Consider the following 25,908-nt stretch of genomic DNA (forward strand, 5'->3'; position numbering starts at 1 on the left):
GTTTAGGGGCAGGAGCCATGCACACCTGTGTCAGTGGGGAGTAAAAGTAATCCAGGAAAAGAAGTATGGCATCTTGGGCCAGGAAGTGCCAATGGGAAATAACTAAGCAGACGAGGACAGACTCAACGGATATTGAGAAAGCAGGATTGACAGGACTTTGCTGTTGTCTGGGTGTGTCAAGCAGATAAGACTGAGGAATTGAAGATGGTACTCAGGGTCTGGCTTGTGCCATTCAGTACATGGTGGAAACTGACTTGGTGAGGAAGGTGATAGATTTAGTTATAGACATACTGAGTTGGAAATGACTGTGGCCATCCAAATGGAAAAGACTTTAATGAGGTATGAAAAGCTATAACAGGATTAAGAGAACAAGGTTGAAAAAGGAGAATAGGAAACAGACTTTACATAGTGGAAGGTTTTGATGTGCTTTTCTTATAATTAAAGTGCCATTTTTTTGTACAGTGAACTTACTTACAAAACATAAAAACAGAGTCACAGATGTAGAAAATAAACTTATGGTTAACCAAGGGGGAAGGTGGAGGAGGGATAAATTGGGAGATTGGGATTGACATTACATGTTACTATGTATAAAATAGATAACTAATAAAGACCTACTGTATAGCACAGGGAACTCTGCTCAATACTCTGTAATGATCTATATGGGAAAAGAATCCTAAAAAGAATGTGTGTGTGTGTGTGTGTGTGTGTGTGTGTAACTACATATACACATATTAAATTTTATATATATATATATATATATATATAAGTGATTCATTTTCTGTGCAGCAGAAACTAACACAACATTGTAAATCAACTATAACCCAATAAAAATTAATTAAACATAAAAATAAAATGCCATTTTTAGCAAAGTGAACCACATAAGAAATTCCACAAAATGATGAACTCTTTGGGAACTGAGTGGCGTGATCTTCCCTTAATTCCTAATAAGTACATGAGCTTTCATGCTAGACACCTATACAAACCAGGATATCAGCCACTTAGATGGGATCCTGCCATCCAACAAAACCAAACAAACATTCACAAAGTAAACGAAATCTAAACTATCAACAGGAAAAATCTTGTATTGTCAGACTACCACAATCAAGCATTCTTCTGAAGAATAAAATACCCACATATTTTATGTCAGATCCCTTAAAAATAAGTTCAATCGATATCCATAAAGAAAAATCTTTGACCTTATCTAAATATGTGGAATTCTGATGAAAAAAATAACTGTGTGTAGAAGGCCAGAAGCATGAATTATGCATGCCATACCATCACACTTGGTCCTCAATACAGAGCTGCAGCATGCTTTGCATGGAAAAAGGAATTAGAATAGAACAGATATTGAGCAATTTTCTCCATAACTGGTTCTTACTCACCTTAAATGTAAAATTTTATTTAGCTTATTTCAAAGGGAGACATCCTTATTAAGAGAACACATTTACTGGCGCCTGTTGAAAAGGATTTAATGCAAACAAGCCTGAAATAATTGAAGGAAAAACACCTTCTGACTGTTCTCAGAAGAGCTTAGCAAAGAAGAGGATGGCAGGAAAGAATTACTTTATTATATTGATTTTCTTGGAGAAATCAAAGGAGGATAACTCAAATAGACCAATTCGTTTTCACCAAACTCAGTGGAAGCATGTAGAACAGCCGTGAATTTACGTGTCAAAAACTGTTTGCGATCATTTAGTTGAACATGCAAATCAGGATTAGCACATTATTACTCTAATAAGATAGCTAATACAAAAGGATATCTGGGTTCATTTGCACATATTCCTTGTTTTAAACGACTGCAAGTATAATGGGTGTAAGTTTTGTCTAACAAAATGTTTACAGTCCAGTCAGATCATTAACCTGAAATATGAGGAGAGTGATGCATTCATCCTGGCAATAACAAAGACACTGGAGCACAATAATAGTAATTGGAATCTCAAAGCTGAAATCTCCTTTTCACAATGAGCAAAACATTTGACTTTTATAAAGACTGTCACACATGTTAGGTAACACTGGTTGTCCGTTTGGTGGCTTGTGGTCATTTATGCAGATTTCCTTGATGCATGAAATAGCACCACAAAAATAATGTTGCTATTGTTGTTTAGTTGGTAAGTCACGTCTGACTCTTTTGCAACCCCACGGACAGTAGCCCACCAGCCTCCTCTGTCCATGGAATTCTCCAGGCAACAATACTGGAGTGAGTTGCCATCCCTTCTCCACAGATCCTCCAGACCCAGGGATTGAACCCACGTCTCCTGCATTGGCAGGCAGGTTCTTTACCACTGAGCCACAAGGGAAGCCCCACTAAATAATATTGCTCCTTAATAAGGCAACTTTACATTTTCATATGTACTCAAGTATTCTTTTATGAAGACACAAATTACTTAGCAGTTTATAGAATTCTAACTTTCCACTTCATTCTTGTGCCTTCGGATAAGACCAGATTATAAGAATCCATTTCAGCATTTCCCAAAGAGTGTTCCACAGAAGGATGACAAATAAATGTTAATCAAAGAAATGGGAGTTCCTAGTCAAATAGGAATGGGAAATGCTGCACACTAAAATTAAATGGATTTCTCCATTTAATTTACACGTGTATACCTGTGGCAGATTCATGTTGATATACGGCAAAACCAATACAATATTGTAAAATTAAAAAAAAGAAAAAAGAAAAGAAAAATTAAAGATTTTAAATGTAATAATAATTAACAGTTTGTATAATTTTTCCATACATGGCAAAATTAAAAAAAATTTTTCATAGTAAAAAAAAATAAGTAAATAAAATTAAATGGATTTCTCTATTGTAGAACTTCTCAGATCTTTCAATCCATTCATGCATATAGAAAATCTGCAAGTAAATATATTAAAAAGGTTGTTGAGCTTCTCAAATACTTTTCACCTGTGAACACCTTTTTCAATAAGGATCTTCAGAATCTATCATCTAGGAGTCACTAATCTGTTTATTTCTGTTGTCTGGACCAGGCAGCTTGGTAATAAGTAAAGCTGACAGGCTGAAGTGACCAAGGTGGGGAGGGGTGAGATAGCTGTGGCACTCCCCACAAAGTAGCATCCAACTCAGGAGGAAGCTCAGTTTTGCTCAGTTTTGTCCACAGAGAAGTAGGATAGACATTCCAAAATTTTAAGAGCAGTAAGAAATTTCTATTTTTATGTGGCTTAAAAAAAAAAAAAAAAAAGCACTCTCTGGGCCAAACATGTGTTACAAACATGGTCCTCTGAGCTTTCTGATTCAGATCTGTGCCCCAGGGTAGCACTCTGTAACTCATTCTATAAAACTTACTGTTTAGAAAAGTCACATGCAAACCAATCATCTATCAGGTGATGGTTTAAGGTCATTGTTACTGGAATGGCATTGTTAATGATAGAAATTTCTGGTCACTCCACTGCATGCAGAAGCTGCATGAGATCATTTCACTTCCCTGTGGCCCACAACATGCTGCCCAGATCTTTTCTGGTATAATCCAGAAACATTAAAGGCATGATCAATGTTCGTTAGGAAAAAAGAACAAAATTGACAGTAAATGCACTTGTTTGCTAGGGCTACTATAACACATACCTCATAGTTCTAGAGGTTAGAATCTAAGATCAAGGTGTTGACAGGGTTGGTTTTATTTTCTGGAGCCTCTCTTCTTGGGTTGCAGGTGACTGTCTTAGCTGTGTCTTCCCTATGCATGTGTGTGTCTGTACCTTAATCTCTTACACAGAATCAGTCATACTGGACTAGGGCCCACCCATAGAACCTCATTTTATCTTAAACACCTCTTCAAAGGCCCTGTCTCCAAAAATAGTCACATTCTGAAGTACTAGAAGTTAGGATTTCAGGACATGAATTTAGAAGGTGGGGAGGACACAATTCAGCCCATAACAGGAAACAATCTTACAAAGACAAAAACCTAACAGGTCTCTACTTTTATTGCATTTACTTTATAAAAAATCACCTAGGCTCATAAATAATAAAAATGTAAAGCCTGCCACAAGAAGGTGAAATCAGACTAAAATTGGTAGGAAACTGTTGGAGGATATTTTTGAAAAGGTAAGTGCTTTTAAAACAGCATGGCCTGCCAATACTGAGTACAGGGCTTCAAAGAGTTACCTACCACAATGTCCAGGTCTAATAGGTAACACTTTTGAGACTTTTTGGATGATGCGAAAGCAATGGAGAGAGCTTGGTATGGCATGCATAGCATGCCCTGCAAAGCACAGGGCTAAGCTGTGCCAGAGAAAATACTGATTTCATGCCAAATTTCCAGAAGGAATTAAGGGACTGGCTGGTAGGTAACACAGTCTTGGGAAGAGTAAATTAAATTATATCAAGTGGGGCTATGGCTTTTTTTTTTGTAAGAGGTTTGGTTTTCATTTTCTGTACAAGTCATCCTAACATATTAGGGAGAAAAGCAGAGAGAACAGAAACAGTCTATGCAGGCTTCAGTGAAGTTGACAGTCTGAGCATAAAAGCTTTTATGACTTGGGCAAAGCCCTATTGTTGGTTGGAGGGATGTGCTCCAAAACACAATTTTAGTGGTTTGATGTCAGCATTAATGGCAGGCTCAGAAAGCTTGTGCTTGGTCTGATATCTTAATGTTCTTATTAGAAAGTGCAATGATTCAGTGGCCATGCTTTGTATGCCACTGACCATAATTTGAGGGGAACAGGTTTGTTTGACGGAGGCCAGGAAAGCAGAAAGATGGAGGTGGAGTGTTCAAAAGGTTCTTTTAGATGCAGAGAATTTAGCGAATTCTAGACCTACCACCTTAGAGTGGAAATATAAGTGTAAGCAAGCTCTTTCGGAGAAGGCAATGGCAACCATTCCAGTACTCTTGCCTGGAAAATCCCATGGATGGAGGAGCCTGGTAGGCTGCAGTCCATGGGGTCGCTAAGAGTCAGACACGACTGAGCGACTTCACTTTCACTTTTCACTTTCCTGCATTGAAGGAAATGGCAACCCACTCCAGTGTTCTTGCCTGGAGAATCCCAGGGACGGGGGAGCCTGGTGGGCTGCCATCTATGGGGTTGCACAGAGTCAGACACGACTGAAGCGACTTAGCAGCAGCAGCAGCAAGCAAGCTCTTTAAATGCATAACATTCATACTAAGAATTGAAGGAAAACTTCAATCTACCTAACAGATCTGAGCCAAGTTCAACTGGGTGGAGTAGCCTTACGGCCATGTCTCACCCAGTTATATAACTTAATAAGCATCCATGCTTAGGTCCCAACCTGACTGGTCCTTGGTTGTCGAATAAAGTGCCTTCTGTGTATCTTAATTTCATTGAACATCTGGGATGAAAGAAGTTGTTCCTGTGATACTTTACATATAAAGTGACTTTCAGTGAAAGACCCCAAATACCTATATACCTATAAAGTTCTTATTTTAGCTGTGGGCTGTGAGTGTGAGAACACTCCATGTAAATAAGGTAGAGATGAATTCCTGGTCCACTTCAGCCTCAGATGTTGTTAATGTCATCAGTTTTGTGTTTATCCTACAATAGCTGAACTCATGGCTTGGCAGGTCAAAAACCTTTCTGTGCACTTTTCAACCCATACTGAAGTCCAATGTCTGGGAAAACACTCAGGAAAATGTCATTTCCATTTGCAAATTTCCTTATGGTCACATTGTTATTTTGGCAAAAGCAGGCCAAAATTAAATGTCTGTCAAATGCATACTACTGGCTCCACCAGCTAATGTATAATTCTGGCTTTGCCCTTTCATTTTTCATTAAGGCAACAAAAAATTGGTTTTAAACTTTTTTCTTAAGATCTGTCTCCAGAAACCTATATGCAAACTCACAAGTGTCAGACTTAATTGCAGAGTAAAGCCCAAAGAGTCAAAACTTACCAAAATTGAAGGTCTGTCCAGAGAAAACATTCCCCAGCACATGAAAAAATTTGTATTTGTGTGTGTTTTAGCCCATGCCTCCCTCTTTTAGCTATGACATAAGGTTTCCTTTATTTAATGAGCATTTACTGAGCACTTACTAAGTGCTGGATGTTGTTAAGCGCTAGGGAAGATACAAAAATGAATCAGACAAGGTTCCTGCATTCAGTGTGCTCACAATCTGGGCAAAAAACCATACAGTGAAGGAAGAAATTACAATTCAGTGTAAAGGTGCCTTTAACAGAAGCAATTGAGTGCTGTCCTGATAACACAAAATACGGCATATTTAACTGCCTGGTTGGTGGAGAGAGACGCTTTCTGGCTGACTGCAAGGCCTAAGTCAACAACTTGTTTCCATATTCTTGAAAGAGGGGCGGCAAACTACAGTCCATGGCCCAATCCAACCCACTGCCTGTTTTTGTTAATAAAGTTTTATTCTAACACAGCCATGCCCATTTATTTACAGGCTGTCTTTGACTATTTTAAGCTATAATGGCTGAGTTGGATGATTGCCCTTGAAAGTGTCTACATACCCAGAACTCATGTATGTGTTACTTTACTTGGGCCAAATTCATCACACGAGTCCTTAAAAGTGGGAAATTTTTTTCCAGCTGTGACCAGTGAGAGAGATGGCAGCATGAGGAGAAATCATGGCCCAGCACTGATTTTGAGATCAGGAAACTGTATGCAAGAGACTGAATTCTGCCAACAACTCAAATGAGTGAGGAAACCAACCCTTGCCTAGAGCCTCCAGAAAGGAATGAAGCCCTGATTTGAGCCCACGGAGATCTATGTCAGATTTCTGACCTACAGAACTTTAAGATAAATTTCTGTTGTTTTAATCTACCATGTTCATGGTAATTTGTTACAGCAGCAATAGAAAATGAATAGAGACACAGACCTTATGGCCTGGGAAGCCTAAAATATTAACCATTTTCCCATTTACAGAAGTCTGTCAATCTCTTTCTGACAAATGTTCCAAGGATGTTTCAAAAGCTGGTGACAGAAACTATTAAACTGTCCTCCATTCTTCTTAGTAATAGGACTCCAGGAACATACAACTTTTATCAGGGCTCATGGACACTTAAGTGGAGACTACATTTCCTAGCCTCCTTTGCAGCTAAGAATATCCATATTATAAAACCACTGTCAATGGATTGTGAATGGAAGTGATATATGTAACTCCCTTTTTTTTTTTTTTTCATTTTTATTGGAGTATAGCCAATTTACAATGTGTGAGTTTCAGGGGTACTACAAAGTGACTCAGTTATACATATATATATACATCTACTTTTTTAAATACTCTTTTCCTTTATAGGTCATTAGTGTACTGAGTAGAGTTCCTTGTGCTATAATGGGCTCAACGTCTTTGTCACTTTCTTAAAAGGAAGTTGTTTACCTTCCACTTTCTCTTGCCCCTTCCCATGTGCTAGTGTGCAAACCTGGCGACAATAAGCCGCACTTGACAACGTGTAAGAGGACAACACCCTGAGGAATGATGAAACAACCATATGCAAGGAATCTGAATCTCCAAATAACCTTATGGATCAGAGCTACCTAACTACCCTGGCTCTCACTACTTACATCTGGACTGTTATACGGAGAAAAATAAACTTCTGTTTTATCTGAGTCACTTTCTGGGTTGTCTGACTTATTGAAACTATTCTGAGCTTCAATAATTCAGGCTTTACCGTACACAAGGACAGTCCCCTACCTTAAGGTGGGATTAGAAAAGAAACAGATTAGTTCTTGAACAGGTTGCTCTATCCACAGCCACCAAAGGCGCCTGGAGATTTCCCTGACCACCTGGAACCTCATATGGAAATTTTAAAACATGGCTGCAAATTATGACATTCCTCCTGTCAGGAGCTTGGATGTGTGTCTGGAAAGCATGTGTCTGCTTTGATTTATAAAGAATCCCAGAAATGTTGCTAGTGATCTCAGAGGCTAGGTCATAAAAGACCATGCAGCTTCCATATTGTTTGCTAGATGATTTATCATGGAGCCCAAGCCTCCCCGTTAGAAATCCAATTACCCTCAGACAGCCGTACTGGAGAGGCCACTAACAGATATTCAAGTCAACAGTCCAAGCTGATGATGGATCCTTCAACCCATCCCAACCAGGTGTCAAGACATGTGAGTGAAGAAGCCACCTTGGAAGTAGATCCCCAACCCCAGCTAATCCAGCCTCAGCCACTTAAGACACCTCTAGATGATTGAGACATTTCAAAAACGGTGAAACAAAGAAGAGCCCTTTGCCCTTTCTGAATTTCCAACCCACAGAATCCATGAGCATAATAAAACTGCAGCTGTATTAGGATACTAAGCTTTGAGGAGGCTGATTAGACCTCTTAAGAATGAAAGAAGGAGTTGGATAACAAGACATATCACTGAACTCCCAGCCATCCAGAATCTATTAACTGGGATTCATCCTGAAAAGGCAACTGAGATATCTCCAACATGACCTTCTTCTTAGGGTACTAAAACCTCAAATTCTTTCCTGATTCACGCCCATATATCTGGGTCCTCTGAGCTACTCCTGGGCTTGGAGTACCATGACGTAACCCTGAGAGTCAGTAGTCCTCAGCTGTAATGACACTATAATAACACCATTATGCTGATTTCACTCTTAAGGGAAAAAAAAGCAAGTGTTTAGAAGGTCCAAAATGACATTTCAGCCTTGGTCCTTTCTGCCAGATCTCTATATCTCACAGAGAGCCTAAGATAAACCTTTGTGAAGAAGGATGTCCTACAGAATAAAATAATACAGGAAATGTCACTACAGTGCCAAGAGTCTTGATAGGATCAATCTAATTACTATGGGATAGTACCGCTGTAACAAGATTTGATTAGTCCTGGTGTCCTGTTATGTAACATGGATTTCTGTGACATCTCTTTTCTTGGAAGTGTGCTGGTGTGCAATAACTTGGGGCTTACAATGAATTAAAGCCTGTGAACTTGCTGACATACACTGGCAGCCAGGACGGGATCAGTCCACAGGAAAAGAAAGAAAAGCAAATCTCCCTCTCTGCTGTAAGCGATCTCTCTGCCACTGGGAGCTCCTGAGTCTTTGTTAACCCGTGTTTGCTAGGACGTCTGGCCCATCGTAGGGATAAGCCAGCTAGTGAAAATCAAAACCTGTACCCTGTTTAACCTATTACCTAGTTTAGTCACTGAAATATACTATACAACCATATTTTTTTAATTGTAAATTAATTTATTCTGAAGATCATACTGAACCTCAGTGCTTAGTAAGTCTTGCAATGGCCTTTGGCCAAAAGCAATAAAAACTAGACCAAAGTTTACTGATGGAATGAGAAAGAAAATTAGAAAACACTTTACCATTTACATAATTAGATTTCATTTAGACATGCTTATATCTGTAAAAACCATTGTCAAAGCATACTTAATTTTCTTGAAACTTTGACTGACAGAATACACTTTTCCTTACCAAGTGGATGAAGTTTAAGGTTTTGTGTACCCACTGATTATCTCTCCTTAGCACTACCCCTCTATCCCTACCCCATCTACTCATTTTCCAGGAGGCATCCATGTTTAATTTTTTAAAACTGCAAACCACATGCTTCACTATCAAGCTTTGGGATCCATATAAGTATTGATATGAGCTAAGTTAGTCTCTGAGAAATAAAGGCCTAGTGGGGATTTTTGAAGAGACTTTCAGAGGTAATTCATCCAAGTAACAGTTCATTGTTTCCTTAATGCACTGTGATACTTTCCAGAACACAAAGCCCACTAAAGAGATAGCAGGGTGCATTGTGAAATACTGAGTTCTAAATTATGAGCTTTACATTATGTGGGAGCCTTTCATTATGGTTGCACATGATATCATCTAGAACTCCCAAGAGTTTGAAGTGATACTATCTGGACCTCTATCACTAGTCTATTACTGAACTCTATCTTGAATATTTTTATTATGGGTTCATCTGACACTCCCTCCCAAAAGTTCCCAAATCCTTTACATCCTCTAACCCAGGCATCCTGGTCACTTTGCTGACAAAGGTCTATATAATCAAAGCTATGGTTTTTCCAGCAGTCAGGTATAGATGTGAGAGTTAGACCATAAAGGAAGCTGAACACTGAATAACTAATGGTTTCAAATAGTGGTGCCGGAGAAGACTCTTGCAAGTCCTATGAGCTGCAGGAAGATCAAACCAGTTAATCCTAAAGAAAATCAACCCTGAATATTCATTGGAAGGACTGTTGCTGAAGCTAAAACTACAATGCTTTGGTCACGTGAGGCAAAGCATCGACTCATTGGAAAAGACCCTAATGCTGGGAAAGACTGAAGGCAAAAGAAGGGGGAAGCAGAGGATGAGATAGTTAGAGGGCATCACCAACTCAATGGACACGAATCTGAGTAAACTTCAGGAGATGGTGGAGGACAGAGGAGCCTGGCATGCTGCAGTCTATGAGAACCCAGAGTCGGACACAACTGAATAACAACTGCAGTATAAGAGTTACAGGAGTCCCTTTTGCTTTAAGGATACTTCTTACAGTCCTAGATTTTCTTCCAAAGCATCCAGTTAAGTAAAAACAAGTAAAAACCCATTAACAAGTACCTTTTCCAGAGGAATAAAAATGTATCTTCCCCAAAAATCCTGTAGTCAAATTACAACTACTCTGAAAAAGTCACTTTCTCCTCCTTAAAAATTAAAAAGAATTTCCCTTTAAATATATTTTATTATAAATATGACCATTTAAAAGTGAAGGACAGAAGAGGCTAGTCTCATCTGCTAGCTAATCTCGTGAACAGCTTCTGATTGGAGCCACAGCTAGAGTAAACTTGATTCTTAAAAGACAGAGGGTTTGGGTTAGGTTAACAAACCCCAACTAGGTTTGTTGCTAACTACCTGACCTTAGGTGAGTCACTTCACCTCCGTAGATTTCAGTTTCCTTGCCTATAAAATTGGGCTTCCTTCATAGCTCAGTTGGTAAGGAATCTACCTGCAATGCAGGAGAACCCGGTTCGATTCCTAGGTTGGGAAAATCCCCTGGAGAAGGATAGGCTGCCCACTCCAGTATTCTTGGGCTTCCCTTGTAGCTCAGCTGGTAAAGACTTCATCTGCAATGCAGGAGACCTGGGTTCAATCCCTGAGTTGGGAAGATCCCCTGGAGAAGGGAAAGGCTACCCACTCTAGTATTCTGGCCTGGAGAATTCCATGGACTATATAATCCACGGGGTCGCAAAGAGTCAGACACAACTGAATGACTTTCACTTCACCTATAAAATTAAGGCTGAAGCGGAGGATTTTGCAAGTTGTTTCTTTTCAGTTCTACAGGTGAGAAACACATTCATTATGCTTGGCTATTTATAATTCTTTAATTCTTGCTCTAATGTGCGTATCATCCACTTAAGTGAATCAAGAAACCATTACTTACTGAGCTCCTACTAAAAGGGAAATACAAGCTTGGCACTGTTAGTGATATCAAAGTTGCACACACACAACCTGCCCTCAGAGGATCAACAATCTAGTTGAGAAGACGGGACCAACACATGAAGTGTCACATCACAATGTACAACCTGCCATCAACGACAGGTTTGGAAGAGCCAACTCCCAACAGCCCAATTTCCAAACCCAAAGTCAGTGAAAACCAAGCTTCTCAATTTATAAGACCACACACCCTTAGTGATTTGGTCTGCGGTCCTGGTCCCCCGCCCCAGCCCCAGGGCCTTGTAGGCATACCCCTCCTGCCTTCAAACACTAGGCACAATCCATAGGGTGATTTTTCTCTACTCAGTTTTCTTATGAATTGCATTAGTTATTGTGCTATTATGAGAATCCCCCAAGTTGGAATCACTTAAACTAGAAGTTTATTTATTCTGATGTAATAACAGTCCAGAGGCTGGTAGGATAGTTTCATTGTTCTCTGGTTTCCATTTCTGGATCCAAGGGAGCCAAGGTAGTTCCATGTGCTGCCACAGTCAGCAGTGGTTATGGTTAGAATCATTGGAGACTACAGTCATGAAGTGTCCAGTATTTAGGTGAAGAAATCACAAGGCGTTTGAATTCACTTTAATATCTAAAATCAAGCCCGCTTCCACACTTCCCAAATGAATTCTGTAATTCTGTAAATCCAGAGTGTTTTCATAGGGTGTGTCCCCAAGTTTCTCTGAGAATTTTTTATGCTGCTGCTGAAGAATATTTGGGGTAGAAAACCATCAAACTTTAAGATAATAAAATAGTGAGAAAAAAAAAAAAATCAAAGGTTGTGTAAATGATACGACTGTACTGAAATACAGCCAGGAAGTTTGAGAAGTTTGCTACTGTTTGGGCAGAAAGAAGGCTGATGTTCACATTCAGCCCCTCCTGATGTGTTGTGCAGTGGGACTGTTGTTCCAAGCTTGAAAAGACTTTAACAGGCTGTTTCCAATGTGCAAACTTAAAATCCCAACCTTTGCTGGATGGTGGGGGGGGAGGGTGACAGTCTGTAGAGAGACATAAATAGACACTTCAAAGTTAATAACATTTACAGTCTCTAGTCAGTCAGGAAGGGAAATGTGGAGAGAACAGAGGTAGTCATCTGCAACACTCCACAATCTGGGGAAATTGGGTCTAAATGAAATCATCCTGACAGTGGAGCGTATCTTTGGGGGCCACCTCAGAGAAAAGGACATTACATCTCACATCGCCAGCCTGAATATGTGTGATAATGAATTCATGAGCTTAAGAATGTGCCTATGACATTTCTTCTACTATGAGTTTAATACTTATATAAATGGGATTTTTTTTTCAGTGTCACAGGAGGGGAAGTAAGACAGAGAAACAGGAACAAATAGAAAACCTCTGCTTATCTTGCATATTTATATTTTTCTTTGTGAAACAGCAGAAAGTGTCTTCTCCTATAACTGCTGGATTTCTTCAGTCTTTCTAAAGCAGAGAATTCCCCAAATATTTATATGGAAAAAAAAGCACAGTTGTAACCAGAAGAATGGAAGAATGTTATTCCAATCAGAGTTTCCTCCAAATATTAAGTGAGTCTTTCCAACACTAAGTTTCTTATTCCAGTCATTATAGTCAAGTACAATGAATACTGTTTTTTGTTAACCTCCCAATATCTTAAAAAAAAAAAATCTTAAGCCAAAGAGGAAAAACACACGCCTACTTCTGTATAATAGTTATCCTCGTCCAGTCTACTTGTTTAGAGGTAAAAACAGACTGATCCACTAATTGTTAACACAAAATCTATGATCATTTGGGCTCAGGCTTATGAAATCCAAACTAGATGATGAATATAAAGCATCTCACTTTGTGACATATTTATTTTTAAAAGGCCGGTGTTGAACATATTCTATTTTAAATGTTCTACCCGTGGTATATTATCTAGGGTAAACAGTCACCCCAAAAAACTTTATTCCACAAATAGGTTTTGTTTTCTTTCATTAATTGTGTTTTTATTTATTTTTTCAGATCTCTATTATTGCAACCACTAAAAAATAATTAAATCATATAATAGAGGTGCTAATTATTGCTATAATGGCAATCATAATGTAAAAATGTTTCAAATCAGCATGTTGTATCTTAGTATGATACAATGTCATATATCAAATATATTTCAATCTTTAAAATTTTTAAAAATATACAGGTTTTTTAAAAGTAAGTTAGAGCACGCCCATAGAAGGCAAACATTGGCCTTCCAGCCTCCTCACTCTGAAGCTTATATTGGAGATGCCATCCCAATGATAGATGTGGAATGGCCAACGTGCCAAAGCGCCTGCCCCTTTCTGCTACCAGGCCTCCATCCATGTCTATCCTTTTGGCCTAAGATCCACTTTCCAAGAATTGCTTTGTCGCCCACGCTCTAGCACTACACCACCACAGGGCCTTCTGACTGAGGAAGCCACACTAGACTTTTCCCTTTTACGTTTAAGCTTGTGATCAAATAAAGGTGGACCCTATTCCATCAGACCTTCACTTCCAGGGTATCTTGAGAGTTAACGGAGCTTCCCTTTCAAAGACAGTCATTGTAATAACCCCACTATGAGATTTACTTGGCACTCAGACTCTCAGAAATTTAATAAATACTGCTTTCGTTCTGTGATTTTATTTCAACAAAGCTCCCCAAAGCAAGGCTTGTTCTCTCATTCTCAGTTGACGAAAGCCTTATGTCTCCACCATTTACAAAGCTCAGATTTGAAGATTCCATATGAGTAACTCAGGCTGTGATCTCTACTCTCATCTCCGAGAACACTTGCTGTTTACAGAGGGCAAACTGCTTTTGTGTGATTCAAAGCATTACTAATTAAAACCTGTTACCTTCCTAAGGGCAGATATATTCTCCTCCAGAGCAGCATTTGTCTGTCCCATTAGCATTAATGGGAGTAACACAAGTGCATCAAGAGGAGAATGGTCCCCTTGGGTCTTTGAACTTAAGTCTACTTCAAAACTGAAACCGATATATACAATGGTATCATTGATGCTATTAAAAATCATTATACTTTACAGCAACTTTTATAAAAGTAATTGTAAGCTTCATGAAATATACTTGGCTCCTGGGAGTTGTGCATTATTAGGCTGAGACTGGACATGATAAAGTGAATTACATTGTAATACTTGAAAAATATTTTGGCCAGGGGAATTTATGAGATCCAGTCAAGCTTGTGCAGAGCTCTGTGTTCATAAGGACAATTAGCTGGGGTAGATTTTTAAAGCATATGCAATTCCATGCTAAAATTCAGGAAAGGACCTAGCAAAAAGATGCAACTTAATGTAACCCGCTATCTTTACAATGATACGTCTTAATGGGCTGCTATAAAATACCATCACCTTGTGTCTCTGTAATATCCTCCATTTGCATAATCTTAAGTGCTTTACAGGTATTATATAGCTGATGTTCCAAATATTTTAGAGGGAGAAGGAGGAGGGCAATGTTATCTAAATTGTGAAACTGAGGCCTGGAGAAGCAACATGATGATCAAGGTGAGGGATGGCTAAAAAGAAAAGATTTCTGGGTGCTGACTTGAAACACCAATCTAAAGAATTCAACTGGTGGGAAGTCAGGGGGGTGGTGCCCTGAATTTCCCACCTAGAGGTCCTTCTCTGCAAAATGAGCTGTCTTAGGTGGCATCTGAGTATGACCTCATCAGCCATATGACCATGAGCAAGCTTTAAAGTTCCTTCATATGTAAAATACAGATTACAAAGTACCTACCTCATGAGAGTTGTTGTGAAGACACGTGTGTGTGTGTGTGTGTGTGTGTGTGTATCTCACTTTGAATAGTGCCTGGCACATAGTAAGCACTCAATAAAAGTTATTACTACTAACCTTGAAGCCCAACCAGGACTGTGTCATCTATAAGGAAATAGTGCATGGTGAAAGTTGATTGGCAAAAAGAGAGAACTACTTCCCTTATTTCTAATCTCCACAAAAGACAGTTCCATATACTCTCCTGCATCATCAAAGGCCTGTGGGAAGGAAATATAACATTCTGAGCATCTAGCATACATGCCGCAATCTGCATAACTTCATCAGGTCTTTTCCTGAGACAGGAGGGAGGGTCTGTTCCCTGCATCATCAGAAGATAGGGTGGGTCAAAAAGCCAAGGTTGGTGCTGACATCCTAGCCTAGAGCCAGCCCTGACCTTGGGTCTGTACCCACTGCCTTACGTCTAATTAGCCACTGATTTCTTTACTAGTAAGCTGTGTCTGCAGTTTCTGAATCTGCCTTCTGTTGCCTGAACCAAAACCCCAGGAGGATGAAGTTTTCTCAGTAAAGGAACACGGCTCTGAATATGCCACAGGTGAGAATACCAGTGGTGCTGGAAACATCACCTTCCATCTACTCTCTCTGTGTGCTTGGCTACCTGGCCAGTTATGGACAGAAAAGAGGGTACTGGGGAGGCTGCTCCCATTCTGTTAAATTCCCTTTAGTTCCAACAGGTTGGTTCCTTTCTTCCATTTTCCCTCAGCATCCTACAGCACTCCCTCTAAACACTCCTTTCATTTTACTGAAATTATCTTTGGTTTTCTCTACTGGACCATCAGATCTCCTTGGACTACAAGGAGATCCAAGCAGTCAATCCTAAAGGAAATCAGTCCTGAATATTCATTGGAAGGACTAATGCTGAAGCTGAAACTCCAATACTTTGGCCACCTGATGCAAAGAACTGACTCACTGGAAAAGACCCTGATGCTGGGAAAGATTGAAAGTGGGAGGAGAAGGGGATGTCAGAGGATGAGATGGTTGGATGGCATCACCGACTCAGTGTACATGAGTTTGAGTAAACTCCAAGAGTTGATGATGGACAGGGAGGCCTGGCGTGCTACAGTCCATGGGGTCGCTAAGAGACGGTTATGACTGAGCAACTTAACTGAACTGAACTGAACCAGACCATAAACTTCTAAAGCACAGAATCCATATTTTACTTATCTTTGTACTAGTATAGCATCAATATTAGCAGACACTCACTATTTAGTAAATACAAAACCTCTGGGCAAAGGTGTTTGCCAAATCATTTCTTGGAACCAGGAACATTAAAAGCATTCTCAAGGTTGAGGACTCTAAATCTGTTCTTCAGTGTTCTCTGAGGTGATGTGATTTGTTTCAAAGTTGCCTTTAAATTTCTTAGTTTTCAAGCAATTACATAAATGCTCAATTGGACATTTTTTCTTATTTTTAAATGTCATCAATAAGTAAAACCTATATTTGCTTTTAAAATGCAATGAAAGTAAAATCAGTCCAGATAAACTCTTCAGATTATTTTCATATCTTTGGGACTTAAGCAAACTAACAAAAGTTGTGGTCCCTAGAAAGCTTAAGAAGTGTTCAAAACCACTGGCTTAATAAGTTTTTCCTTTGATATCTATTTAGCATCTCAGTAAACCTTATCAACCCTCTTTCATTCCACTGGCAATTTTCTGACCTCCAAGTTGAAGACTTGAGCCCTGAATTCTGCTCATGGGTGAGTAATCACAGCAAGCCCCTAGCAGAACCTATCCCTGAACTACAAATATATCATCTCCAGCATTGTAAATCAAAGCCTCAAAGAGCATCATTTAGCCTGCAGCCAAAATTGCTTGTTTATCAGATGGTGCCTGGTTTAGCGTGGAGCAGTCCTTGTAAATCTCTGGGACCTTTTACAGCATATACTTAAGCAAGCACATCGGCTCCTGGGAGGCTTTCTGAGAGCTTTAATGACTGTGGGCTGCTAAAAGATCCAGGCCTTGGTTTAGTTAAAGTGACTACGGGTACAGTTTGGCTCCATTTTGTAAACTCACAAAGATAAGGCGTCTGCTTTCTCCAAAGTGAGGGCAAGCATTTGTTTCTTAAAAGGAATCTTTATATCCAAAGTGTTAATGTTCTTGTGGCTTTGGGTATTTTGACCTTTTCTCTGCTAACTTTTGATTTACTGAAGGAGAGACTTCTTTCTGTAGGCTTTATTGCCATTCTGGAAAGACAATGAAATGTATGTGACTTCAAAATTACACCAGGGGAAAAATAAAGGACTTTGTATTAACACTGTACACATCACACGTGATGCTATTTTGCTCTTCCCCTCACCCTCGCCAAATCCAACACTACAACCTCTCTTTAGTTACAAGTAAGAGTAAATTTGTGCCCACACTTCAACAGGGCAATTAGTGTGTCTGCTGCAGACCCTGCTGGCTGCTCGCTCAACTCAGCACTTTGTTTCTCCAAAAGAGAACCGTTTATAGATTCTAGCCATGCAGCTAAAGGCAGCAAAGGGAAATTGTCCACCAAATTCCCACTGGTTTAAAAACCTAGCTACTTGCTGGAGTCATGAATAGCTTATTGACTGGATATACCACCAAGGACCCAGGCAGCCCACCAACTGCTTTCCTGATGGACACTGGGAAAGACCTGATAAAATTCACTAATTAAAGAAATCTTTACCACAGTTCTTTATTATATTTGGTCTCTTTGATACAAGTTAATTAAAGTACTCTTCAGAACCTTCCCCCAACATGGGGAAAGGTCCCTAGAGAATTAGAAGAGAAGCAAAGCACATTTAAGGGGTTTGTGTCTTGTTTTCAGACAACGATCAATTTTTTCCATGCTAATTTCATAGCTACCGTGGATTGAGTTTTGAAAATCAGTCTCTTTTTCCTTAAAAAAAAAAAAAAAGCCCTCTCTTCATAAGCCAAAGTGTAATGTTTTTGTCTTTGCTTCCATTAATATGAAAAGTAGAGATTTTTTGTTCTTTGTTTCTGAGATTTTGGATTTGGGGTGGTGGGGTGGGGGGTGCGTAGGACTGCTGATAGTTTTACTGTTCTCCACACAAGCAGACTGCTGTGGATAAGCTCTTCCCTGCCTGGCATCATTTCAACGAAGGGCATTCAGGCTGGGGACTCCTGAGGATAGGGATACAATATTGTCATAAAAGCAAAAAATATGGGCACCTGTTGCATCTACTGAAATCACAACAAGCTGGTACAGCACTTGGGAAATAAAAGCTTAACTGACTCATATGCTTCCTGAAAATAGACTTCACACACTTATTCCTCCAAAACCAGGTCTAAGAGACAGTTTGCAATATTTAAGGAAGTTAGGAGACAAATGATGCTGGTGAGTACCTGAATGGTTTTTTAAAAAAGGTGGGGAGGAGGGGTAGCTTTTCTCTTCCCATGTGTGCCTGATGACCACATTTTTAGCTGCCTTCACTATGATGCTCAAATGGCAATGCATATGACAGAAGAGCTTTCTTGAAATAATGGTAAGATTATGCAATACTTATTTTATTTCTTAACTCACACTAAAATATTTATTGAGCACCTATTATGTATGGTGTAGGCTTTGGGACATGATTCTCCTGTTCTCAGTGGAGCATATAGTCTAGTAAGGGAGGACATCCATTAATAAAATAATAACAAAACTGTAAAATTGCAACATGGATAAGAGCTACGAGGAGAGATACAGAACGCTATGAAAGTCTGAAAGTTAAAGGACTTCTTCCTGGTTTGGAATACCAAGGATAACTCCCCTGAGGAAAAACCACTGGAATCAGAAGCATATGTCAGAGTAATCTAGACAAGGAAGGAAAGAACATTCTTATCAAGGAGATCAGCAAGTGCAAGGGTTCTGGGGCAGGAGCAAACATAGAACAGGCCAGGCTGACTGAAGAGGAGCCCTCAAAGACAAGTCTGGTGCAGGCTGAGGCTCAACCTTGCCCCGCTTCTTCCATGCTCATTTTGTATTTATCATAAGCACAGTGGGAATCCCTGGAGGATTCTAAGTAGGGGCTAACATAATCAAAGCTGCATTTTGAAAATAGTACAATGGCTTCAGGGTAGAAGAGAGACTGGGGACAGCCAGGACCCATCCTTATGGGGTGGGGGGGATGACCTAAGAGAGAGTTGCAATAGTTCAGATGAGAGATGATCAGAGCAGGGACAAAGGTGATGATGGTGGAAATGATGGGGAAGTAAATATTTGAGAAATATTTTAACAGTGAAACCAATAGGACTTGCTCATTGGACATTCAAGATGTAGCACAGAGATCTGTCAAGACTGACTCCTAAGCTTCTGATGTATTCAACTGAATGGATGATGGTGTCATTTAGTGTCCTAGGGGAAACTGGAATAGGAGCAAACTTGGGGACAGGGAGGAGTTTTGGACATTATAGGTTTCAAGTGACTTTAAAACATCCAGAAATGTCAGGTAGGCACTCGGGTAAACAGGTCTGGGGCTCTCAGGGCCAGAGAGACTCTATATCAATATGGGGTTGGCCACTAAGCCACATGTACTAGTTTCCTGGGGCTGCCACAACAAATTACCACAAACTTGGTGCTTAAAAACAACAGAAGTTTGTTTTCTACAGTTTTTGAGGCTAGAAGTCCAACGTCAAGGTGTCCTCAGGGCCATGTTCCCTTTGAAGGCTCTTGGAAGAATCCTTCCTTGCCTCTTGCAGCCTCTGACAGCTACCAGCAATCCTTGGCATTCCTTGGCTTGTGGCCGCAGAGCTCCAGTCTGTGCTCTGTCTTCATATTGCCTTTTCCTCTTCTGTGTGTCTTCTCACCTGCATGAGTGTATCTCTTTGTCTTTTATAGAACACTTGTCACCTTATTTAGGGACCATCTATAGAATCCAGGATGGTCTCATCTCAAGGTCCATAATGTAATTACATCCATGAAGGCCCTTTTCCAAATAAGGCCATATCCATAAGTTCCAGGGGACAAAGATGTGAACATATCCTCACATGTTTGGGAGTCACCATTCACCTACTCTTTACCATCTGACCCACCACGGGAGCCCTAGACATTCACCCACTCTGGCATGCATATGTTATACAGATAAGAACATCTGAGCAGACAATGGAGAGCAGAAAGAGAAAAGGGCCCAAGACCATGCCTAGAGGAAATGCAGTGTTTATTCAGTGGGCCATGTAGACTCTCATTACGCAGCAACCAAAATCCACTGATTAAACAGTTCCTTAGGAATCTGAGATTATTATCAGATAGAAACCCCAAGAGTTTCCCATTTATTCATCATTCTTATGTATTACCCACCTTGCTCATATACCCTTGTCCTGCAATCTCTTTTTTCAAATTCTTTTTCCCAGTACATTTAGCATTTAATTAGCACTCTCATTAATTATTCTCTAAATGTTCTTTATGTACTAGTGTTAGTGTGACCCTTGAGGGCAAGCCTGTGTATTCTATTTCCTCACAGCATTAATATAGTACTGGACACACGACAAGTAATCCAACAGATAACTGTTGACTGATGAGCACTCTTTCAGTTTTCTATTATTTTTCCCCATTATTACTAGCTTTCTCTTAGGAATTTTCAGTATTTTTATTAAACTGCATACTTAGTGGCTCAAAACGCCACAAATGTATTATCTTACAGTTAACAGAAGTCCAACATGAGTTTCACTAGGCTGAAGGCCCTTCCATCCCCTGCTGGAGGCCTCAGGGGATGATCCCTTTCCTTACCTTTTCTAGCTTCTAAAGACCTCCTGCATTCCTTGGCACATGGCCCCCTTCCTCTATCTTCCAAGCTAGTCATGGCAAGACAAGTCCTCAAACCATATCACTCTGATCTCTTCTGCATTCCACTTCCATTTTTTTTGTTATCTTGCCATTACATTTAGATCTACCCAGATAATCCAAGATAAAGTCTCTATTTTAAGGCCAGCCAATTAGCAATCTTAATTCCACCTGCAACCTAAATTCCTTTTGCCATGTAAGTAACCTAGTCACAGGTTCTAGGGATTAGGATGTGGACATATTGGTGGGACTGTGGGGGTGTCATTATTTTGCCTGCCTTAAATTCATTCGCACTTATTCATTAAATTACATGGCTAAGATATCTGTTCTCTGAGCAGAGGCTCTCAGAAAACAAACTCTCCTTCTCCATTTTCATGAGCAAGAAGACTTCTAAACAAAAGAATGAACCATTGATTGGTAATAACTAGTTATCAACCAGCAGAGGAAAGATGAGTGCAAAAAGTTGGCTCCTGGCCCCGGACAAAGGTGTCTACTGGGCTTTAGAGTCTTGTAAATCCTATGACATGCAAGCTTCCAAATTTATTCTATAAGTACCTGGTCAAATACCTAGTAAAAAGGGGATTATATAATTTATCATTTGAATTTGGACACTATTAAGAGTAGAAGGGATATGGTAGGTGTAAACTGGGTCTGTGGTTGCCCTGAAAGAGGTAAAGAGTGCAGCCAGATGAAGGAAGTCCTTTTCACTTGGTGATTTTGGACCAGAAAGGGTAAAGGTGATCCCACTGCCACATGAAACACTTACTCTTTCCCTGTGGTCACTAGTTTGGGACCAACTCAAATCCCAGGTGGCTCAGTGGTAAAGACTCCACCCACCTGCCAATGCAGGAGACACGGGAGATGTGGGTTTGATCCCTGGACTGGGAAGATCCCCTGGAGGAGGAAATGGCAACCCACTCCAGTATTCTTGCCTGTAAAATCTCATGGACATAGGAGCCTGGCAGGCTGCAGTCCATAGGGTTGCCAAGGGTCAGACATAACTTAGCATGCACTAAATACCTATGGTGTGCCAGAGTCTCAGACAGCTCTGTTCTGAGAATTATCACCTTTGTTCTCCTTGCCTTGCCCACCAAAAACTTCAATGCATTCCAAAATACTGCTTTGCCATTCATTTACACAGTGCATTTTCTTATCAGAGCACTTCCACACATTCCTTTGGGTCTTCACAATAGCTCTGTGAGACAGGTGAGGGAGATGCAGCCTTGATTTGTTCCTTTTGCCATAGAGGAGGAGAAGGCCATGGCACCCCACTCCAGTACTCTTGCCTGGAAAATCCCATGGACCGAGGAGCCTGGTAGGCTACAGTCCATGGGGTCGCACAGAGTCGGACACGACTGAGCGACTTCACTTTCACTTTTCACTTTCATGCATTGGAGAAGGAAATGGCAACCCGCTCCAGTGTTCTTGCCTGGAGAATCCCAGGGATGGGGGAGCCTGGTGGGCTGCCATCTATGGGGTCGCACAGAGTCGGACACGACTAAAGCGACTTAGCAGCAGCAGCCATAGAGGAAGCTAGATGCTAAAGTGTTGAACAGCTATCCCAAGGTCATGGAATTGCTTAAACCAGGAACACAAACTACCCCAGACCTGGGCCCATTCCAGGGCTTTTTTCCATCACCTCCAGACTCTGGGGGGTTGTCACTAACCCATATTTGTAACAGTATTAGACAGAAGCCTGGGATAATCAGAAGCTTGCTACTGACTTCTCAAGGGCCAACTGGAGAGTTTCACTTAAGGTTTAAAGGAAAATAGTACAAACACTGCAATTAAAATTTAACTTCAATTTAACTTCCAAATGAGCTAAAGAATATTCAAATCATGTGTTACGTGCCATCCAGCCATTCTGAAAACAGAGCTGTTTTGAACTTGACTCTCTAGCAGGTGGCTATAGCAGTAGCTTTTAAAAAGCACAATGACATTTTTGATATGTAAAATGTAATTTGCCTTCCTTTCATTAACAAACACCTTTCCAGAGAGCAAAGCTCATAGTTCAGGCAAATGTGAAAGGATTGCCTACCTGCTAGTGGATTATATAAATCTACACTGTCTCCTCCACCAGGAGGTGATAAGAATTAATGGTTATAAAGTAATCATGAACTTTTTACTGCAAAATTCAGACTTAAATTGAAGAAAGTAGGGAAAACCACTAGGCCATTAAGGTATGGCCTACATCAAATCCCTTACAATTATATAGTGGAAGTGACAAATAGATTCAAGGGATTATATCTGATAGGCAAAGTGCCTGAAGAACTATGGATGGAGGTTTGGAACACTGTATAGGAGGCAGTGATCAAAATCATCCCCAAGAAAAAGAAATGCAAAAAGGCAAAATGGTTGTCAGAGGAGGCCTCACAAATAACTGCAAAAAGAAGAGAAGCGAAAGGCAAAAGAAAACAGGAAAGATATACCCATCTGAATGCAGAGTCCCAAAGAAGAGCGAGGATTAAAAAAAGACTTCCTAAGCGAACAATGCAAAGAAATAGAGGAAAACAATAGAATGGGAAAGACTAGAGATCTCTTCAGGAAAATTAGAGATACTAAGGGAATGTTTCAAGTAAAGATGGGCACAATAAAGGACAGAAACAGTATGGACCTAACAGAAGCAGAAGTTATTAAGAAGAGGTGGCAAGAACACACAGAAGAACTATACAAAAAAGATCGTCATGACCCAGATAACCATGATGGTGTGATCACTCACGTAGAGTCAGACATCTTGGAGTGCAAAGTCAAGTGGGCCTTAGGAAGCATCACTACGAACAAGGCTAGTGGAGGTGATGGAATTCCAGCTGAGCTATCTCAAATCCTCAAAGATGATGCTGTTAAAGTGCTGCACTCAATATGCCAGCAAATTTGGAAAACTCAGCAGTGGTCACAAGACTGGAAAAGGTCAGTTTTCATTCCAATTTCAAAGAAAGGCAATGTCAGTGTTCAAACTACGGCACAATTGCACTCATCTCACATGCTAGCAAAGTAATACTCAAAATTCTCCAGGCTAGGCTTCAACAGTATGTGAACTGAGAACTTCAAGAGGTACAAGCTGGATTTAGGATAGGCAGAGGAACCAGAAATCAACATCCACTGGATCACAGAAAAAGCAAGAGAATTTCAGAAAAACATCTACTTCTGTTTCATTGACTATGCTAAAGCCTTTGACTATGTGGATCACAACAAACTGTGGAAAATTCTTAAAGAGATGGGAATACCAGACCACCTGACCTGTCTCCTGAGCAACCTGTATGCAGGTCAAGAAGCAACAGTTAGAACCGGACATGGAACAACAGACTGAACTGTTGGGAAAGGAATAAGTCAAGGCTGCATATTGTCATCCTGCTTATTTAACTTATATGCAGAGTACATCATGTGAAATGCTGGGCTGGATAAAGCTCAAACTGGAATCAAGATTGCCAGGAGAAATATCAATAACCTCAGATATGAAGATGACACCACCCTTATGGCAGAAAGTGAAGAGGAACTAAAGAGCCTCTTGAAAGTGAAAGAGGAGCATGAAGAAGCTGGCTTAAAAGTCAACATTCAAAAAAAGAAGATCATGGCATCCAGTCCCATTACTTCATGGCAAATAGTTGGGGAAACAGTGGAAACAGTGAGAGACTTTATTTTCTTGGGCTCCAAAATCACTGCGTATCATGACTGCCAGCATGGAATTAAAAGATGCTTGCTCCCTGGAAGAAACGCTATGACAAACCTTGACAGTGTGTTAAAAAGCAGACACATTACTTTGCCGACAAAGGTCCATATAGTCGAAGCTATGGTTTTTCCAGTAGTCATGTATGGATGTGAGAGTTGGACCATAAAGAAGGCTGAGCACCAAAGAATTGATGCTTTTGAACTGTGGTGTTAGAAAACACTCTTGAGAGTCCCTTGGACTGCAAGGAGATCAAACCAGTCAATCCTTAAGGAAATCAACCCTGAATATTCATTGGAAGGACTGATGCTGAAGCTAAAGCTCCAATACTTTGGCTGTCTGATGCAAACAGCTGACTCATTGGGAAAAAACACCCTGATACTGGGAAAGACAGAATGCAGGAAGAGAAGGGGATGACAGAGGATGAGATGGTTGGATGGCATCACCGACTCAATGGACATGAGTTTGAGCAAGCTCCAGGAGATGCTGAAGGACAGGGAAGCCTGGCGTGCTGCAGTCCATAGCGTCGCAAAGAGTCAGACACGACTGAGTGACTGAACAACAACAACAAAGTGATACAAGATTTGAAGCACATTGCAAATCATCTAGGTTAAAAAGCAGGAGAAAAGACACAGGAAGACTTTTCGTTCTGACCTTGGAGCAATCGAGCATACGTTTTATAAAGCAGGGAGCATTTCCCCCCAACAGTCAATTATTTCTAAAGAGCAAAAAGGAAGGGACTAACATATAGGTTTCAGAATCAATAACTGAATTTTCAAGGGTTGATTTACTTAAATTTAGAGTTCAAACTGAGAGGAATAGCGTATAGGAAAAAAGATAATGGTGTGTTAGTAAGAACACAAAATCAGACCAAATTTCTTAGCATCTGTTCACTGTTAATGTTTTCTTTCTTCCAGTCATTCTTTCATTCAAGATGTATTCACTGCATGGCTACTATGTTTCAGTCATTGCTCTACAACCTGAGCAAGAAAACAGATAAAATAACTGGTGTGTTTGAAATGTGGGGAGTTTTGAAAATTTGCCCAGTTGTGAAAAACATGAAAACTTAATCCAGATTGAGAGAGTCAAATTCCAGATTCTGGGCAGTTCGATAAGATCTTTTATTGGAGAAGAATTATCAGAGCCCTGGGTTCAAGTCAGCTTTGTCACAGTTTCCTGTGGCTTTTTCTATTAAAGACTCACAAGTCTCCATGGCTAGTTCTGTTCATGGAAAATAGTATTAAGAGAAATGATCTTACACGATATGGGGGAAGGGAGGCTTTACTTAAAGATCCAAGTAAGTTTGCTGGCTAAAATGTGTAGGTATTAACACGTTTCAGTGTGGTATATTTAGGGCTACAGGATGCTGATAAAACTGTTATC

At 40.1% G+C, this 25,908-nt stretch overlaps 1 long non-coding RNA gene across 6 annotated transcripts in view; it reads right to left on the reverse strand.

Moving 5' to 3' along the window:
• LOC147378590 (uncharacterized) overlaps positions 1-25,908 on the reverse strand; it is a 333,236-nt gene that overhangs the window by 241,572 nt on the left and 65,756 nt on the right. The window contains exon 3 of one of the 6 annotated variants that reach the window (XR_015147957.1): positions 19,186-19,888. The exons of the other annotated variants lie outside the window; for them this stretch is intronic. This is a non-coding gene — a long non-coding RNA (uncharacterized LOC147378590). Of the gene's footprint in view, positions 1-19,185; positions 19,889-25,908 lie in introns of those variants that run through there. 6 annotated transcript variants of the gene reach the window in all.

This window comes from Bos grunniens, chromosome 2 (genome assembly GCF_055505025.1).
Source record: "Bos grunniens cultivar Pamir isolate PY7600 chromosome 2, Bosgru_T2T1.0, whole genome shotgun sequence".
NCBI lineage: Eukaryota > Metazoa > Chordata > Mammalia > Artiodactyla > Bovidae > Bos > Bos grunniens.